Raw genomic sequence first — 15,009 nt, 5'->3', positions numbered from 1 at the left:
CCACAACAGGTTTTTGTTAAAATAAAATTAAGGCCACATTGAAAAGAAAGCGATTAAAAAGTTGCAAGCAAAAGTTGTTTGCTTTGTTTAAAAAAAGGGTAATTGGAAAGTATTGACATCAATATGGATATTTAAGAATACATTTTATGTATATATGTGTGTATATATACACTATATTGCCAAAAGTATTTGGCCACCCATCCAAATGATGAGAATCAGGTGCCCTAATCACTTGGCCCGGTGTATAAAATCAAGCACTTAGGCATGGAGACTGTTTCTACAAACATTTGTGAAAGAATGGGCCGCTCTCAAAGATTTCCAGTGTGAAAATGTCATAAGATGCTACCTGTGCATCAAATCCAGTCGTGAAATTTCCTCGCTCCTAAATATTCCAAAGTCAACTTTATTATAAGAAAAGTGAACAGTTTGGGAACAGCAGCAAGTCAGCCACCAAGTCGTAGGCCACGTAAACTGGCAGAAAGGGGTCAGCGGATGCTGAAGCGCATAGTGCAAAGACTTTCTGCACAGTCAGTTGCTACAGAGCTCCAAACTTCATGTGACCTTCCAGTTAGCACACGTACAGTATACAGAGAGCTTCATGGAATGAGTTCCCATGACCGAGCAGCTGCATCTAAGCCACACATCACCAAGTCCAATGCAAAGCGTGGGATGCAGTGGTGTAAAGCACGTCGCCACTGGACTCTAGAGCAGTGGAGACACGTTCTCTGGAGTGATGAATCACACTTTTCCATCTGGCAATCTGATGAACCAGTCTGGGTTTGGAGGCTGCCAAGAGAACGCTACATTTCTGACTGCATTGTGCAGAGTGTGAAATTTGGTGGAGGAGGAATTATGGTGTAGGGTTGTTTTTCAGGAGTTGGGCTTGGCCCCTTAGTTCCAGTAAAAGGAACTTTGAATGCTCCAGGATACCAAAACATTTTGGACAATTCCATGGGATGGCACAAGTTCATATGTGAGTAAAGGCAGGTGGCCAAATACTTTTGTGTATATATATATATGTATATATATATATATATATATATATATATATATATATATATATATATATATATACAGTGGGGCAAAAAAGTATTTAGTCAGCCACCGATTGTGCAAGTTCTCCCACTTAAAATGATGACAGAGGTCTGTAATGTTCATCATAGGTACACTTCAACTGTGAGAGACAGAATGTGAAAAAAAATCCAGGAATTCACATTGTAGGATTTTTAAAGAATTTATTTGTAAATTATGTTGGAAAATAAGTATTTGGTCAATAATAAAAATTCAACTCAATACTTTGTAATATAACCTTTGTTGGCAATAACAGAGGTCAAACGATTACTATAGGTCTTTACCAGGTTTGCACACACAGTAGCTGGTATTTTGGCCCATTCCTCCATGCAGATCTTCTCGAGAGCAGTGATGTTTTGGGGCTGTCGCCGAGCAACACGGACTTTCAACTCCCTCCACAGATTTTCTATGGGGTTGAGGTCTGGAGACTGGCTAGGCCACTCCAGGACTTTCAAATGCTTCTTACGGAGCCACTCATTCGTTGCCCGGGCGGTGTGTTTGGGATCATTGTCATGCTGGAAGACCCAGCCACGTTTCATCTTCAAAGCTCTCACTGATGGAAGGAGGTTTTGGCTCAAAATCTCTCGATACATGGCCCCCATTCATTCTTTCCTTAACACGGATCAGTCGGCCTGTCCCCTTAGCAGAAAAACAGCCCCAAAGCATGATGTTTCCACCCCCATACTTCACAGTAGGTGTGGTGTTCTTGGGATGCAACTCAGTATTCTTCTTCCTCCAAACACGACGAGTTGAGTTTATACCAAAAAGTTATATTTTGGTTTCATCTGACCACATGACATTTTTCCAATCCTCTGCTGTATCATCCATGTGCTGTCTGGCAAACTTCAGACGGGCCTGGACATGCACTGGCTTAAGCAGGGGGACACGTCTGGCACTGCAGGATTTGATTCCCTGTCGGCGTAGTGTGTTACTGATGGTAACCTTTGTTACTTTGGTCCCAGCTCTCTGCAGGTCATTCACCAGGTCCCCCCGTGTGGTTCTGGGATTTTTGCTCACTGTTCTCATGATCATTTTGACCCCACGGGATGAGATCTTGCGTGGAGCCCCAGATCGAGGGAGATTATCAGTGGTCTTGTATGTCTTGCATTTTCTGATAATTGCTCCCACAGTTGATTTTATCACACCAAGCTGCTTGCCTATTGTAGATTCACTCTTCACAGTCTGGTGCAGGTCTACAATTATTTTCCTGGTGTCCTTCGACAGCTCTTTGGTCTTGGCCATAGTGGAGTTTGGAGTCTGACTGTTTGAGGCTGTGGACAGGTGTTTTTTATACAGATAACAAGTTCAAACAGGTGCCATTAACACAGGAAACGAGTGGAGGACAGAAGAGCTTCTTAAAGAAGAAGTTACAGGTCTGTGAGAGCCAGAGATCTTCCTTGTTTGAAGTGACCAAATACTTATTTTCCACCATAATTTACAAATAAATTCTTTAATATTCCTACAATGTGAATTCCTGGATTTTTTTTTCACATTCTGTCTCTCACAGTTGAAGTGTACCTATGATGAAAATTACAGACCTCTGTCTTCATTTTAAGTGGGAGAACTTGCGCAATCGGTGGCTGACTAAATACTTTTTTGCCCCACTGTATGTATGTATGTATGTATATATATATATATATATATATATATATATATATACTGTATATATACATATGCATACATATACATGTATATGTATGCATATGTAAATATACAGTATATGTATATATATATATAAATATATATATATACATATGTATATGTGTATATATATATATATATATATATATATATATATACAGTATATGTATATATGTATAAATATGTATGTATGTATACTATCTTTAAATCTTTCCACAAGGCCTGTCAGCTGTAAAATGTTGATGACAAAACTAGCCATTGATCTGAAAAATCACAAAAGTGTTAAGCAGAAATTACTATGAACTTTTGAGTTTATATATATATATATATATTTCTTAGCTTTTAAGTATTTTTACATCTGTAAAGTGTTCATGACAAAGCTGTTTGTTGATCTGAAACAAACAAAAACAAAAAATACAATCAAATATTAAAGTAATAAGCATGTCTTATCTTTGAATCTTTCTACATCTGTCAATTGTAAAGTATTGATGACAAAGATGTTTGTTTATCTGAAACCAAAAAAAAAATGATTTAAGCAAAAATTTAAATTAAATTTTTAGATTTGATATATATATATATATATATATGCACACACATATTTCTTACATTTAAATATTTTTACGAAGTCTGTCAGCTGCAAAGTGGTGACGGCAAAGATGTTGATTGATGTGAAACAAACTAAAATATTTTTTGAAAACTTACAATTAAAGTAAAAAGTAATATATATTTCTTAGCTTTAAAATCTTTCTACAAGCAGGTCTGCCGACTGCAAAGTGGTGATGACAAAGTTATTCATTGATCTAAAACAGACAAAGGGAATGTATGCAAAAATAACTGTTATTTACTTGATGTGGTACTAAATATAATTCAAATATATCCATGCTATCAGCATACAGACTATGTAATCTGAACATGTCAAGCTTGTTTTTGTGCGCACAGTAAACATATTTAGTTTAAAAAATTGGACAAACCAATCCTCACTCTCTGTCTATCTAATGTATGTGATAAATTAAATCCACGTACAGTGAGCTAACTTGGAAGTGTATAATGAAACTGACTTGAACTTCATGTATGTCATTAAACTAGCTCGGAGCTAGGGGAGCAAGCTAGCAACAGCCTGTGTGTATATATATATATATATATGTATATATGTATATGTATATGGCCACATTGAGTACGGAAAGTATTCAGACCCCTTTAAATATTTCACGTTTTGCTTCATTGCAGCTATTTGCTAAATTCAAAAAGTTTATTTTATTTGTCATTATTGTACTCTCAGCAACCCATCTTGAAAGAAAAAAACAGAAATGTTTGCCAATTTATTAAAAAAAGAAAAACTTAAATATCCCTTTGATGTGACACTCATATTTAACTTACATGCTCCATTTCTTCTGATCCTCCTTGAGATGATTCTGTTTCTTCATTAGAGTTCAGCTGTGTGTTAATTTAACTGAAGGGCACACACCTGTCTATATCAGACCTTATAGCTCACAGTGCATGTCAGAGCAATTGAGAATCATGAGTTCGAAGGCACTGCCCAAAGAGCTCAGAACCAAAATTGTGGCAAAGCACAGATCTGGCCAAAGTTACAAAATAATTTTGGCAGCGCTCAAGGTTCCTAAGACCACAGTGGCCTCCATAATCCTTAAATGGAAGAAGTTTGGGACCACCACAACTCTTCCTAGATCTGGTCGTTCAACCAAAGTGAGCAATCGTTGGAGAAGAGTCTTGGTGAGAGAGGTAAAGAAGAACCCTAAGATCACTGTGGCCGAGCTCCAGAGATGCAGTAGGGACATGGGAGAAAGTTCCGCAAAGTCAACTATCACTGCCAGCTCTCCACCAGTCAGGGCTTTATGGCAGAGTGCCCGACGGAAGCCTCTCCTTGGTGCAAGACACGAAGGCCCACATAGTTCACCGTAAAAAAAGATGAAGGACTCCCAGACTATGAGAAAAAAGATTCTCTGGTGTGATGAGACTATGAGATGAGCGGTATGTGTGGAGAAAACCACTGCTCATCACCTGCCCAATACAATCCCAACAGTGAAACATGGTGGAGTGGTTTTGGAGCAACTATGTGACCCCTCTTGACTGGCCTAGCCAGAGCCCTGACCGAGACCCAATTGAGAATCTCTGGAGAGACCAGAAAATGGCTGTCCACCAAAGTTCACCATCCAACCTGACAGAACTGGTAAGGATCTGTAAGGAAATATGTCACCCCACCCCAATCCAGGTGTGAAAAACTTGCTGCATCATTCCCAAGAAGACTCAAGGCTGTACTAGCTCAAAAGGGTGTTTCTACTCAAGACTGAGCAAAGGGTCTGAATACATATGACCATATGATATTTCAGTTTTTATTTTTTCATAAATTTGAATCTACAAAACCATTACACCACTTATATATACAGTCGTGGTCAAAAGTTTACATATCAGAATCAGAATCAGCTTTATTGTCATTACGCAAGGTAACGAGATTGATTATTGATTATGTTCTTTACATTTGTAAAGAACATAATGTCATGGCTGTCTTGAGTTTCCAATAATTTCTACAACTTGTGATAGAGTGATTGGAGCACATAATTGTTTGTCACAAAAAACGTTCATGAAGTTTGGTTCTTTTATGAATTTATTATGGGTCTACTGAAAATGTGACCAAATCTGCTGGGTCAAAAGTATACATACAGCAATGTTGATATTTGGTTACATGTCCTTTGGCAAGTTTCACTGCAATAAGGCACTTTTGGTAGCTATCCACAAGCTTCTGGTGGTATTTCTGACCACTCCTCTTGACAAAATTGGTGCAGTTCAGCTATATTTGTTGGTTTTCTGACATGGACTTGTTTCTTCAGCATTGTCCACATGTTCTCGATGGGGTTTAGTCAAGACTTTGGGAAGGCCATTCTAAAGCCTTAATTCTAGCCTGATTTAGCCATTCCTTTACCACTTTTGACGTGTGTTTTGGGTCATTGTTCTGTTGGAACACCCAACTGCGCCCAAGACCCAACCTCCGGGCTGATGATTTCAGGTTGTCCTGAAGAATTTGGAGGTAATCCTCCTTTTTCATTGTCCCATTTACTCTTTGTAAAGCACCAGTTCCATTGGCAGCAAAACAGGCCCAGAACATAATACTACCACCACCATGCTTGATGGTAGGAATGGTGTTCCTGGGATTAACGGCCTCACCTTTTCTCCTACAAACATATTGCTGGGTATTGTGGCCTTTGTGCACTTTATACTTACGAACAATTGTCTGCACAGTTGCTCTTGGGACCTTAAGCTGCTTTAAATTGACTCCAAGTGACTTTCCTGACTTCGTCTTTTCAGATCTGTGCTGAGTTCCTTTGACTTTCCTATTGTCGCGTTTGTACCGAGTCTAATGACTGCATCACATGAGCCCTATTTAAATGGGCCCATAGAAGTGAACAGATGGCGTTAATCATAATCATTCACATGAAGTTAAGAGGCCATGTCATGAAGCTAATTTGATTTGATTGTAACTTTTCTACATCACCAAAATTGATAATGTATGTTGCTGTATGTATACTTTTGACCCAGCAGATTTGGTCACATTTTCAGTAGACCCATAATAAATTCATAAAAGAACCAAACTTCATGAATTTTTTTTGTGACTTGATTTGATTTAGATTTTTATTAAGGATCCCCATTAGCTGGTTGCCACAACAACCCACTAGTCTTCCTGGGGTTCACAAACTCAATACAATTACAAGTAAAAGCATATATTTATAACAACACAATTCAGAAAAAAACAAATAAAAGCATCAATAAGAAAATAAGCAAACAATTTACACTCACAGAATAATAATTACCATATAAATATAACTACAAAATACAAAACCAAACAAAAATCATCAACATGCAAACTAATTTACAGACTCAGATAAAATATTGCTTTCCTTTTAAAAACCTGTTTACTTTCAATGCCGGTGAGAATTCGAGGCAGATTATTCCAGAGCGATACAGATCTATAAATAAAAGATTTCCGCAAAGCATTCTTCCTGGGACGAAGGAGTACAAAATGCCCCTCACTAGACGCCATGGTATTATGATTATGCATAGTGCTACTGTAAACTATTTGGGCCATCAGAAAAGCAGGAGTTTTACGACCGGTTACTGATTTGAACAATATTAGAGTATTAGCTGACAACCTGTTCTGCACTGTTAGCCAGGAAAGAGAAGCATGCATTTGGTTAACATTGGTTCCTAGTGAGCAACCCAGAACCAGCCTTGCTGTCCTATTCTGGACAATCTGGAGCTTACTGATCTCACCACTTGCAGCAGACACCCAAACTGTAGAACAATAGTCCAGATGACACAAGACTAAACTCTTAACAATCTGACAAAGAAGAGGTGGATCAACAAAAGCAGCATATTTCCTGGAAATACCAACAGCCCTTCCCATCTTTGTAACTATATCACTGATATGATTTGACCAGGATAGAGTGCAGTCCAGCATCACTCCAAGGAGCTTGGCACTTCTGACCTGTTGAACTGTTGAAATACTAGCCTTAGATCCAACTTTGGGTCACAAGATAACCCTTGCCTAGTCCCCAAAACAATACTTTTGGTTTTTGAGATGTTAAGGACAAGTCTGTTACATACTGTCCAGTCATGCACAGCTTTTAGTTCCTCACTCAATACTACATTAAGTACACTGCATGATGGTGCAGCATGATATAAGGTTGCATTATCAGCATAAAGAACCAATTTGGCACGCCCGGTAGCCCAAGGTAAATCATTGGTGAATATAGAAGAAAGTAAAGTCCCAGGCAACTTCCCTGTGGAACACCACAATCTAAACTTCTGCTATTAGACAAGCTGCCATTAAGATACACCTGTTGTGATCTTGAGGACAAATAACTCTGTATCCACATTAAAGCCGAAGTATTAAAACCATAACATTTACGTTTCTCAAAAAAAAGAGAGTGGTCAATCACGTTAAATGCAGCACTAAAATCTAACAGCACAGTTCCAACCAACATAGAATTATCTATAGCATTAAGCCAATCGTCTGTCATTTGTATAAGAGCAGTGGACGTAGAGTGGCCCGTTCTATATGCATGTTGAGAATCATTTGCTAGCCCATTTGATTGAAAGTAAGCTTGAATTTGTGCATACACACATTTCTCCAGTATTTTACATAAACTTGGTAGGACGCTTATTGGTCTAGAATTGCCTTCATTGAAAGTCAATTTGGTATCCTTATGTAGAGGAGTAACCTTTGCCACCTTCCATATTTTTGGACACAGGCCCACTTGTAAGCATCTATTAAAAATATGACAAACAGGCACTGATATGATACCAGCAGTCATTCTCGGTAACTTACTATCCAGGTAGTCGATACCAGCTACTTTGTTGTCCAGAAGAAAGTGTAGTAACATCTCAACCTCACTGACATCAACCTGATGAAAATTGAATTCACAACCCTTATTATCCATTATAATATTCCTAATGAGGTCAGCTGATTTGTTGTTATTGGATATATGCATACCATGCCTTAATTGAGATACCTTGTCAACATAATAGTTATTAAAAGGATTTGCAATGTCACATGGCTTAGTGAGTACCAACCCATTTGATTCCACAAAAGGTGTACAGACATTGTTCTTTCTACCCATGATTTCATTCAAAACATTCCATAAGTTTTTGCTATCATATCTCACATCATATAACCTCTGTATTTTTCAGTTTGTTTATCTTTGTGACCTGGTTTCTTAAGGAACAGTACTCATGCCTGTCATCAATTAAACCGGAGTTGACTGAGGCTTTTTTTAGCCATGTCTCTTTCTGTCATTAAACTCCTAAGTCCATTATCAATCCATGGGGCAGACTTAGTTTTGACTGAAAACTTTTTCAAAGGGGCATGCTTGTCCACAACACTCATGTACATTAATATACATAAATCCAGTGCAGCCTCAGGGTCTTCCTCACTGCACACCTCGTTCCAATTTAAACAGGATATTTCATCAATAAAACACTCTTCATCAAATCTCTTATAGGACATTGTAAAAAATAATTTTCGCTTTAGGTTTAGGAACCCTTGTCTTTCTAGTGACTGCTATTATATTGTGGTCAGTAAAACTTACAGGAACCGAGACTGCTTTGGAGTATTGGTCAGGAACACTTGTATAATTATGATCAATGCATGTAGCTAAAATAATACCATCACTACCTACACCTATTCTCGTGGGAGGGGCAACAATTTGGGACAGATTGCAAGCATTTAAAATGGATAGTAACTTATTTTTGTTTGTACACCCCTGTCCCAGCCAGTCAACATTCATATCACCCAGTAAATAGATTTATCTATTCTCATCTGATATCCTGTCAAACATCTCACATAACTCCTTCAGATACAGAGCATCAGCACTCGGAGGCCTATAGAAACAGCATACTATAATTGGTTTCAAATAAGGCAGATGGACCTGCACACAAATAGCTTCAATGCTCTCCCTCATCAAATCATTACGCACTTTGATAGATAAATGATTCTGAACATAAATAGCCACCCCACCCCCAGACCTGTTCCTATCTTTCCTAAAAATTGAGAACCCCTCAATGGCTACAACTGAATCAGAAAAGGAATCATCAAGGTGGGTCTCAGAAATGGCAAAGATATTAATAAAATTATCTCTGATAATACACTCTACTTCCTGATACTTATTACGCGGGCTGCATACATTCACGTGAGCCCCTATGAAGACCCAGCTTAATGCAGGACATAACAGTACTGTATGGAGTCATTACACAGGCCAAACCAAGATGCTAAAAACACCCACGAATGCCCATTCTAAAAAAGCCAGGGGGTAACCTTTGGGTCCCGATACAGCTGTCCATTTATGTACAGCCTATCGACTGTTAGTGTCACTCTCTTGTTCTGGGCCCGGTTCTCTCTCATGATTGGTGACAGTTTCTTTCTCCTATCGTTGATCTCTGCCGGGAAGTAGTCATTTAACCAGAGAGGGGTCCCTTTCGGCGCCTTTCCTCTGCTTTTCACCAACTCTTTGTGCTTAAAATGCTCAAAACAAGCTATTATGGACTCTATTGTCCACAGGTCTGCCCATTCTGTGCACTCTGGAGAAAGTTATGTCTCTTACCACCTCCGGAGAGAGTTTGAGCTTATCCGACATGAACTCTTACATTTTTTTTCCGGATCGGCGTTGCCCTCTCGGATCCCCGAGAATATGAGATTGTCTCTCATGTCCCTGCACTGTATATCCAACAGCGTGTCTTTAATGTGCCTATTGTCCGCGGTGAGAAAGTCGGTAGATCTCTGCATGTCAGTCATCGCGCCTCTCAGATAGGCCTTAGCCTTTCTTAGATCCTCGACCTCCTTCTGACTGAATTCCAGGCTACTTCTCAAGTCACGGATGTCCTGCTGTAGTGCATCCAGAATATCCAGCTTGCTCAGTCTCGCGTTGATTGATTCCAATACCGATGCGTCCACCTCCATGCTACCGCCCGGCTATTCTACGCTATCGGTCGAGCCTCGCTGGGATCGGTGTCTCCTGGCTGGTTGTTTGACTTTACACGCAGCCCCACCGGACACCTCCTTCTTGCCACTCTTTTTGTTAGTCATCGCAACTGTGACTGTCCAAAAACTCGGTATTCAAACGTGCAATCGTTAAAATACCAAGCTCAAGGCAAGCTGGAGGTTAGCGACTGGCTAGCTAGCCACCTGGCTAAAAACAAACCAAGCTAGTTAGCGGTCAGTGATGTCTTTTTAGACAAACAAGGACACCTTGATCACTTTAGAATTGTCCATAAAGTGTCCATAAAAGTATCCAGAATAGGTATCCAAAATAAAATCTGTAATATTTGCGACCTAAAATTGGATAAATCGCCAATTTCTGCTGGCGGCAACGGAGAAGTCACGTCATGGATCACGTCACGAGTACCGACTGACAAACAAGTATGTGCTCCAACACTCTATCACAAAAAAATAAGAGTTGTCGAAATTATTGGAAACTCAAGACAGCCATGACATTATGTTCTTCACAAGTGTATGTAAACTTTTGACCACGACTGTACATATATTTCAAATTATTTGCTTGTACAAAATGTATTGGGGCTGTCTTCAACTAAAGATTTTCACAGTTGAATCTGATTTGTTAAATTTTCCCATCATCGACGAGCAGTGGAATTTATGGTGGGTTTTTTTGTTGTTGTTTTTTTTGTGTGGACCAGACACTAGGATCACATGGATGTGCTCTAGCAATTACATGTGAATATTCCAAAGTTGCATACTCCAAGGTATTTTTGAAAGGAATGCAGTCTTTCATTAAAGTGAACAAAACAATGTTATTTGCGAATTTTTTTTACCCATAAAAAGTCCAAACCACAGTTAGGGAGGTCCTCGGCTCTAGTGCAGCGCCAAGAAGACATTAATTTTGACTAAGTAGAGGAAGTAAAGTCATAACAATGTTTCTGTCTGTAAACCTGTGGAAGGATTATTACCTTTTTCAACAGGAGAGTTACGCATCTGGGGAAAGGCGGTGCATCTAATTTCCATCAAGTTTCACTGGTGCCAACGGCAAGATTTCAGCTAGCCAGAGGCCCACAGTGGCACGCCGAGTTCCATGTGTGACTGCAGCATGACCTGACAAGCCTCAATCACGTCCGCCCATGTAGAAACATCTTCCTATTACAGTGTTAGCAAAAGATTGTCGTGTGCAGACGAATAGATGTTTGATTCTGTAATATGGGATGTGGTAGAAGCTGGGGATTGAACCAGGAACCCCCAGGTTGCTGGCACGGCCACTCTCCCAACAGCACCACGCTGTCCTGTTCGTAATGTTAATAAGAAAGTATGACTATTGTTCTGGCCATAACTGTGCAGCCCTACTGTACCAGTAAATGTGTCATTATCTACATGGACCGTAAAGGGTCCAGCGCCACAATTTCCATGATGAAATCATAAAACGTTTCAGACCTTGGGTCGTCACCGGCAAACTTTTTGCACTTTTTCAAACACCGCAGCAATAGGAACAAGCCTTTCTTTTCGACTGACTTTGAGAAAAAAAAATGTCCGCGGCAGGCGTCTTCGTCGGCATTCCAAAACACTGCCACGGCATCGCTGGCGTTTCAGTTGGCTGATAAGGTTTGATGTGTTGAAGTGCATTGTTTTTTTGTTTTTTTTCTGTCCGTGCGGAATGTTTGCAGAACATTTGGTGCAAATAACACCGAAAAAAGTCTTCCTCTGCAACAGTGGAGGAATTCCCACAGGATGGACGCCATGTTTGTTTACAATGACCGCGGCATTTGCCGTAATTCCCAAAAAATGTACCAACATTTGCGGCAAGAACATGCCGTGACCACCCTTGACTTTTTACTTGTTAATGGACAAGGGATGTAACAGTAAACGGTATAATGATGATTTGCGATAATTCCCGACGGTTGGTAATACCGTTTAATTTTGTAATGACAGAAAAAACGTCATTTATCAATGCATTTTCGGCAACAGGAAGTCATGCACACTAGCGTCGTTTGGCTGGATAATCATGGCGTACCAACGACACCGACTTTGCTGCGGAGATTTCCCCTCGGATTAAACGGAGCCAAGCGCTTGGTTTAACGTCATTTTCCCTCGCTTCTTTCATTGTGTTTAGATGGAGACAGGTGTGGACAATATTGGAGACAGACGCACTTGTCCCCACGTTAAAAGTATACAGCGAAGGAGAGAACTATTTGATGTTTTGCAGCAGGCGATGTGTCGTTAACGTTGTCACAACTTGTTTATAAAGTCTTCACTTTGTTTACTGGGATGTTCACTCCTCCTTTATTTAACTGCAAAATGTATCAATGTTCAAATAACATCAATACTAGCTATAATGTTTTGTCATCTCATCGAATTCAACGCAGGCGGTGAAGATTGTTTATTCGATGTGTGAGGTATTACTCCGGTTTTTTTTTTTTGCTGGCCAAACTGTTTTACTGAAACACTAGGGAGGCGTTGGAGAAGAACAAAACGTGTTTATTAGACTTCATCTTCATTAGCCAAACTGCTTTGTGTTTTATTTTGATATCAAAAAGTAAACACAATTTTTTGTTTACATTAGTTGTTTTTTTTCATGTCACTTCAAAAATGTGACATCGTTTTGTTAATGTGTTATTGTGTATAGTTAATTCCTATACAACATATTTCTGCTAAAACTCATAAGGGATCTGTACCGATACATCATCTACATGATGTACATAACTTTAAAAAAACAAAACAAAAAAAAAACTCTCTCCATCAAAATGTAAAAATAGAGATAAAGGCATCATGTAATGACAAAAAGCTGACAAGTTGATGTTATTAAAGAATTTAAAAAAACTAATATTTGTCTATAAATATATGGATAACTTTTATCCATAGTCTTTTTATTAGACATTACAAATGACATGATGGTATTACGTTCACACCCCAACACTGCTTTACTTAAAGGGGAACATTATCACAAATTCAGAAGGGTTAAAACCATTAAAAATCAGTTCCCAGTGGCTTATTTTATTTTTCGAAGTTTTTTTCAAAATTTTACCCATCACGCAATATCCCTAAAAAAAGCTTCAAAGTGCCTGATTTTAACCATCGTTATATACACCCGTCCATTTTCCTGTGACGTCACATAGTGATGCCAACACAAACAAACATGGCGGATAGAACAGCAAGGAATAGCGACATTAGCTCGGATTCAGACTCGGATTTCAGCGGTATAAGGGATTCAACAGATTACGCATGTATTGAAACGGATGGTTGTAGTGTGGAGGCAGGTAGCGAAAACGAAATTGAAGAAGAAATTGAAGCTATTGAGCCATATCGGTTTGAACCGTATGCAAGCGAAACCGACGAAAACGACACGACAGCCAGCGACACGGGAGAAAGCGAGGACGAATTCGGCGATCGCCTTCTAACCAACGATTGGTATGTGTTTGTTTGGCATTAAAGGAAACTAACAACTATGAACTAGGTTTACAGCATATGAAATACATTTGGCAACAACATGCACTTTGAGAGTGCAGACATCCCAGTTTTCATCAATTAATATATTCTGTAGACATACCCTCATCCGCTCTCTTTTCCTGGGGGTCTGGCGGCAGATTTCTTTGACTTTATCGTTGGAAATGCATCTGCTTTGAGTGTCGCAGGATATCCACACATTCTTGCCATCTCTGTCGTAGCATAGCTTTCGTCGGTAAACGTCCAATTTCTTGCCACTTTCGCATCTTTGGGCCACTGGTGCAACTTGAATCCGTCCCTGTTCGTGTTGTTACACCCTCTGACAACACACCGACGAGGCATGATGTCTCCAAGGTACGGAAAACAGTCGAAAAAACGGAAAATAGCAGAGCTGATTTGACTCGGTGTTTGTATTGTGTTTGAGAAAATGGCGGATTGCTTCCCGATTTGACGTCACGTTGTGACGTCATCGCTCCGAGAGGGAATAATAGAAAGGCGTTTAATTCGCCAAAATTCACCCATTTAGAGTTCCGAAATCGGTTACAAAAATATATGGTCTTTTTTCTGCAACATCAAGGTATATATTGACGCTTACATAGGTCTGGTGATAATGTTCCCCTTTAACAATCAGTAATCATGATTTCAATATTGATAACAATAATCTTAAATATTACTTTGGCCATACATGAACACTATATATATATATATATATGTATATATATATATATATATGTATATACATATATATATATATATATATATATATATATATATATATATATATATATATATATATATATATATATATATATATATATATATATGTATATACATATATATACATTCATATATATATATATATATATACACACATATATATACACACATATATATATATATATATATATATATATACACACATATATATACACACATATATATATATATATATATATATATATATATATATATATATATATATATATATATATATATATATGTATGTATGTGTATATATATGTATGTATATACAGTCAAGAAAATAAGTATTTGAACACCCTGTTCTCCCACTTAGAAATCATGGAGGGGTCTGAAATGGTAGGTGCATGTCCACTGTATGAGACATAACCTAAAAAGAAAAATCCAGAAATCTCAATCTATGATTTTTTAACAATTTATTTGTGTGATACAGGTGAAAATAAGTATTTGAACACCAACATTAATATTTGGTAGAGTAGCCTTTGTTTGCAATTACAGAGTTCAAATGTTTCCTGTAGTTCTTCACCAGGTTTGCACAGACTGCAGGAGGGATTTTGGCCCACTCCTCCACACAGATCTTCTCT

At 38.6% G+C, this 15,009-nt stretch overlaps 1 protein-coding gene across 2 annotated transcripts in view; it reads left to right on the top strand.

Moving 5' to 3' along the window:
- zswim8 (zinc finger, SWIM-type containing 8) overlaps positions 1 to 15,009 on the top strand; it is a 185,998-nt gene that overhangs the window by 145,594 nt on the left and 25,395 nt on the right. The window lies entirely within an intron of this gene.

Source organism: Nerophis lumbriciformis, linkage group LG02 (assembly GCF_033978685.3).
Source record: "Nerophis lumbriciformis linkage group LG02, RoL_Nlum_v2.1, whole genome shotgun sequence".
NCBI classification, from domain to species: domain Eukaryota; kingdom Metazoa; phylum Chordata; class Actinopteri; order Syngnathiformes; family Syngnathidae; genus Nerophis; species Nerophis lumbriciformis.
The sequence above is the reverse complement of the archived record's forward strand: the minus strand, read 5'-3'. Positions and strand labels throughout refer to the sequence as shown.